Source organism: Lepisma saccharinum, chromosome 24, assembly GCF_977018435.1.
Source record: "Lepisma saccharinum chromosome 24, izLepSacc3.1, whole genome shotgun sequence".
NCBI classification, from domain to species: Eukaryota; Metazoa; Arthropoda; class Insecta; order Zygentoma; family Lepismatidae; genus Lepisma; species Lepisma saccharinum.
The window spans coordinates 47,048,355-47,055,250 of NC_139252.1; positions in this window are offsets into that span (position 1 = coordinate 47,048,355).

A 6,896-nucleotide genomic window follows, 5' to 3' on the forward strand; every position below is an offset into this window, starting at 1 on the left:
GGAATTTTAAGGAAAATGTGATGAGGAAAATATTATATTGATTTTCAACCGCAGATTAATGAGTTTCCAGCGAGGGTTTTCCATGAAATACAGGGTGTTTATAAAGTCTCCAGTCACATTGGTGCGAAACCTTGAAACTTCGGAAGAAAAAAAATATTGTGTTCACGAAGTTAAGAATGCAATGCAACGTGACTCGTCTTCCGTAGTGTACGGGTAGAATGAACTATAAAGAAATATCTTAATAAACTTTCAAGTTATTAATTTTTGATTGATTATACTTTCAAACAGGACAGTTTGTGTATAAATAACCAGGGTTTCTACTAGTCTGGAAATCCTGGAAAAGTCAGGGAATTTACTTTTTTCTGGAAAAGTCATGGAAATGTCAGGGAAATTTCTTGTGTTTCTGGAAAAATCTGATTTTTTTTAAGTAGTGCACTAAAAATAGATTTTTAAACGATGAACGAAAGGACGAGCTAGTAATTCTAAATTTGTTGTGGACAAATTATAATGTAGGAAATGAGTCATGTTTTGAACTATGTTCAACTATGTACAATAAGTGGCTACCGCTTCCTCATTTGTGGGGAGATTGGTAGATAATTATTAAGAGTAATACATATATTACTCAATTGTTCCATTGTTATGTGCTATTTATGCAATAATTGTTGTGATTGTTTATATAAAATAATTCTTGGTCCATCATTAGTTAATACTTGCTTCCCTCTCCCTACCCAACAGCCATTTAGTGTTGAGTTGTGAAGTCAATAGCCTATTCTAAAACTTGCTGAAGTGGGATTCTAAATGTGTGTTTAGCTAAAATATTGTGATTTTCTTCCAAACATGTTCATGTAATATTTGCCTTAATGATTTGTTCTAAAAAAAATTTCCTTCTTGGTCTGGAAAACCTGTAAAAGTCAGGGAATTTAGTTTTTACAAAATGGTAGACACCCTGGTAACGAGATTAACCACTCTGTTGATATGTTTCAATAAGTCGCACATTTTTGGCGCAATTTTTCTACGTTTTACTTTCCAGATTACTAAAGACACTACTGATGGATTGTTTGTTTGATTTGGTTTATTTTACTTTGCCAGTTTTGGTTAATCGCTAATTCGCGGCGATGATAATGCATTATGATATGATGAAGGGAAAGGGACACTCAGGTCTGAATTCGAAACTGGGATCCTTGGGGTCGTAGCGTGCTGTGATAAACACTACGCCGTGGGGGTTTGATAAAAGCACCAACGAATGATACGAAACTCTTGAACAGTAAGTGTTTGTGTCGTCACAATTTTACAAGCATGTGTCTAGAGCAAGATCTGACAATAACTACCACAATGTCATCTTAAGCGCTTTGACAGATTTCGCATAAGAAATTACCAAGCCAGTCTTCCAGTTGCTACAAGACTTTCGTCTCAAAAACCTCTAAAATTTGTTGCATTTATCATGATCATCAAATACTGGTGAGTTAAATCCATTGCAATCTTAACTTCGAAATATACAGCAAAACTTCGAATGATTTGATTTCCTAACATCGTTGAGGTTTTCGTTTCTTGGACCTCGATACCCGGTGGCGGCAAGTTGTTCGGATCACATTTTAAGCTGCATGTAAAGTCCCGATATGAGCATACAGTGGACTTGAAACAAACATTTGATACGTATAGATCAGATCAAACCTTCAAGTTATCTACACATAAGAATTTCACTGTTCATTAACTGCAGTTCTCAAAAGCAAAAGTCAACATCCTCTACTTTTCTACATAACCTGACATGTACAAAAATGTCACACAAAGTCACATTTGATTCACTCGTATTGGTTTCACATACCAATATTCCTCATTAAGGGCCTCCCCAATGGCGCAATATTAGCGTCGTCGCCTTGTAATCAAGGGGTCCCGGGTTCGATACCCGGTGGAGGCACATATAGTGGTTCGGATCCCACTTTAAACTGTAGATCCAGTCCCAATTAGCCTTGTACCGTAATTCAAAAGGGGTTGTATACTTCTAATCAAGTGGGAATATCCTACTTGGTAGGTGAAACTGTTTTTGATAATGTTCACTGGTTGTACAATGTAAACGTTTCCATACAGTCATACAGTCAAATGAGTCATAAATTTAACTATTGATATAAAAATATAAAGAATCAAGTTATGATGCTATCATTACAAAACATACTGTTTCTGACCAGCTTGTAACTTACAACTAGGCGAAACAGGTATCCCCGTTTCGCCAAAAATGGCGGACAATTGTCAAATGTCATTATGTTGCGTTGATAAGTCACAGTATGTAGACTTCCTCATCTTCGCGATTAGCCAAAAGTTGCAGAAAAGCGAAGTAAAATAAAGCAAATAAATCAATAAAAATAGTAAGCCACAGTAGGCTATGTTGCAATGTGTAGGAAGTGGTTGTACATTTTCTTGAAGAGCCACTAGGCGAATTGTTGCTGAGGATATTTTGGACGCCATATGTATTCGTGTTCTTGTTTGGTTTGGCGCTTACCGCCGCCGCGTATAATAATCGTGTTCTGCTGCAAGGGTGGGTGTATAAAATCCGATGAGTGACCCAGAATCCACTACGAGAGTGAACATATACCACAATATATTAATATGGGAGGTTGAACTCGTATGTGAATATGTTCAGATAAATTTGAATTTATTATTCTATATAAACCATAGCCTATACATTGTTATTTGGAGGGTTCAGAACAGTTCAGACAAAAAAATATAATTTCAAAATTTCTGAAATTTACAACCTAAGTATTCAATAACGATATAATATTCCTGATTTTAATTTGTTTTTGAACTTGACATGTTATTTTCTGCTTTTATATAATTTGGTAGCTTATTGAATATTTTAATTGTCATCTGTTCGGGTCCTTCTTGAACTAATGTTAGCCTGGTGAAGTACGGGTGTTATATGTAGCTATGTTGTATTGAAGTCCGTGGCGTATTTGTTTCCTCGCATATAATGCCATTTCATATATGTACAAGGAAGGGAGGGTTAATATTTTGTATTTCTTAAACAAGGTTCTAAAAAATAACTCATTCCGGGGATGTCTGCAGCAAGCGATAACAAAAAGAAGTCCTTTGACCAATTAGGACTCGAGAGGGCTCGACCAATGGACGCGTGAGAGAAGTGAGTGCATGAAGGGGAAAATGCGGCTTCATCTACCAGCCGGTTTCAGCTTCGCGCACTGCTTTGCTCCACCCACTCGCTTTATCCTCTTCTCTACTGTTATCTCCGGCCTTGCATATTTGATAAACTATTAGTAATGTGGTTGATAAATCATAAGAAATAATATCTATAGGGTCATATTTGATGGTAAAATAATTGCAGTGTATATGGAATATGACCATAGATTGGATTACCGGGACACGTGCGTATATGTAATATCAACAAGAACATATGAATGCATAAACCAAAAATTACATTACAGTGATATTTACAGATAAATCATATATTTTGTTTATAGTAATTGCAGAAGTTTATCTCCTAATGGAAATTGTGACCTGTACTGTGTGTTCGCACCTATTCAGGATAAAATTAAGCTTTTCGAGGGCTTGTAGCCTCACTTGATTGGCACATCAACACATATGCTATTTTTACCCATCACACGGGGATACTCCATTGACTAAATAAAATAAAACTGAAAATATGTCTGTTTAAAATTTCCGCACTCAGTTTTTAAAACTAATACAGACATAGGTTCCTTAACAAGAACTGAACTACACTGTCTCCGAGGATAAAATCTCCATACTCTAGTTAAAAGCTAGGGTTTTCTGTGATTGTATTGATACAGGCCCGTAGCCAGGAATTCTTTGTAGGGGGGGGCGAAGTCAATCCTAGAGGGGGCAAATTTTTAATATATTGTGTCGCATTGGCAGATATAGCAGGGTACAGAGGCAGTTGCCCTCCCCCAAAAGAGATAAATAACAGAAATGGGATGATATCTTGAAACTACAACGAACAAAACAAACTTCGAGCAACACCAAATAGCAATATTTCGATAACGACCTTTCCAGATTGCCAGAGAATATAAAGTTTAACATAAATAGGCTAATAAGGACTGTATCTAATTGATATTTACAGGTCGATAATGTTAAAAGACGATTAATATGTACCAACAGCTTTGGGCCTCTCTGCAGAACTGATTAAGGGAGCCCTTGATAAATCATGCTTCATAATGTTTCCCTCTAATTTCCAGTATGCAAGATTTTTACGCACAAAGGAATCTAACGAGAATCCAACAACACCATTGTGTTGTGTTATGCAAGAAAAATTGAATTAATTAAATAATAATGGTTACATATTATCTACGCTTTGATTAATTGTGTAAAAAATTGTAATACATTTCTTTTGTACTTGCTAAAACATTAAAACATGGGTCCCTTAGTCCACCACAGACTCCATTTCCTTCTTGCATCACCACAGACAATGTTTGCATACTGGTTACGTTAACCATTTTGCAAAATAGTGTGTGAATTGTATTATATTATAGTTGAAATACATGTTTTGACACCTGACAAAACAAATAGGAATCCCTTGATTGATCACTGACTTCTTGGATTACAGTGCCATCCATCATTAATATTTCATATAAGTTTCATAGAAAGAAATTGTTTTAATAGGGCGCCATGTCATTCTCCTTAACATTTTTTTTTCTTCATATAGATCGTTTGGCTCCCAGGGCCGACTCCCGCCGCCCCATAGCTACGGCTCTGAACTTGGACTATAGGAGACATTGCGAGCGAAGCGAGGAAGAAAATTTTACGAAATGTATTTTTATTTGTATAAAATTTGAAATCGAGGGGGAGGCAATTGTCCCCTCTGTGCCCCTTGCAAGTGCCCTTGTCCGTCTGGAAGAAAAATGCAAGGAACACGTTAAAACTAATTCCATCATGAGTATCCAATTGTCCTGCTATTCTTAGATTCTCCTAGTCTTGTTCTTTTTACATCAATGTTTGCTTCCCCTAGAATGGACTTCCGTCCAAGGTCGGGGGCGGGCAATGACCCCTGCCCCGCTGTGGTTGCGACACTGTTTATGAGTGTCTCTTCATCAATTTCACGTCATCACTCATTGTTGCGATTAGCTAGAAGTGTCAGAAAAGCAACGCTAAGTAACAAGAATCAAATATCCACTCCATATCTCTACAACATGAATCACTATTAGCAAAAGGTAGACTTGGGAATCAAAAATTTAAGCAGTTCCAAGTTCATAGCAACACATCCAAGAGAAACATCCGAACACATTAGACACCTTTAATGCAAGAATACTCAAAATATCAGAACTGTTCTAGATACTGAAAATAGCGAAATAATTTCCCGAAGTCTGAATCTGGAAGGGAATTCTTCCCCCCAATCCTGATACGACATTATACGGAATCCCATACACCCTAATAAGTCACAAAATCAATAAGTGTCTTTATTATATTGTTAGAGTATAACACATGGTATAATTGTAAAGATTAGTGAGAATTCCAGGTAGGAATGTGTTCTGCATTTTTCACAGGGAGGGCAAAGCAGGCTCTCAGGGGGTCTACGGGCCTGTATTGATATTTTACGTCGGTTTTCCCAACTTTTAGCTATTCGCGACAACAGTAGATTAGGGTGTTACACACGAGAATGGTTTTTGAACAAGGGCATACTAGGTGCATATTTGGGGGGGGGGGGGTGCGTTCCTTTATCCTTTACTCTGCCGAGGGGGTCGTCAAAAAGTAACCCCGGTTTCGCCGAGGCCTTTGGCGCTAATTTTAAATTCGTACACTTATTTGACAAAAAAATGTTATAACTCGTAGACTATTTGACTAATCTACTTCGGGTAACTTTTGTTTTTCAGCTAAAACATCAGGGCATGCAACCGTGCAGAAATCAAAACACCAAAGCCAATAAGAGGGGTTGGGTGGGCCGCGGCCCCCAACTTTCAATGAAAAAATCATAAAAATGGGGAGTTTGTCTCACATATTCGATAATATAATGCACCCAGGAACATGAAATGACTTTCATTCGGTTGAGAAAGGACCATTCTTTGAAAATAAGGCTAAAGTTTGCGTCACCTTCTCAAAATAGCAGGGGAAGAGGGGCCGAACTCCCCATTTTTATAATTTTTTAATTGAAAGTTGGGGTCCGCGGCCCACCCAACCCCTCTTATTAGCTTTGGCGTTTTGATTTTTGCACGGTTGCATGCCATGATGTTTTAGCTGAAAAACAAAAGTTATCCGAAGTAGTTTGGTCAAATAGTCTACGAGTTATAACATTTTTTGTCAAATAAGTGCACAAATTTAAAATTCGCGCCATCTTCCATACTTAAATTTGGAGTCGGGGGGGGGGGGGCAATTTACATGATGTGCCAAAGCTTCGTTTAACCCACTCTAAGTGTTTCCGACACAACAGAAAAGTATCAAGATAATAAAAAAACATGAATTTTGTAATCAGCTGCATGGTCGAAAAAACGACCATAATACGAGTAAAAGTTAATGTGATATTATTTTTCTAAAATGTATATATTTTTTTGCTATATAACACTTGCATTTATTTAATCAGTACATGGTCAATTCTGAAAAGAAGTTAACTAAATTATTAAATCTGCTTTACTTTCGCCGTGATGACAGAGTTAAAACAAATATCTCCTCTGTGGTTAAAGTACGGAATTGTACGGTGCAAGTGAGAGTTGCCATAATGAATGGATGCGTTACATCGACGAAAACTACTGCTCACAGATCGAACGACCTTCGGCAATGCAATAATTATCACGATGTGATGGCACGAAGAGACGCTTCACCGAGTATAAATGAAGTTGGAGAATCTTCCAGTTTGTCTCTTCCCCCGCCACGCTGGCTCGCAAGCTTGAAATCAAAGAAGAAGAGGAAGAAAAAGAAAGTCTCGAAGCGCAGGTGCTGGCTTT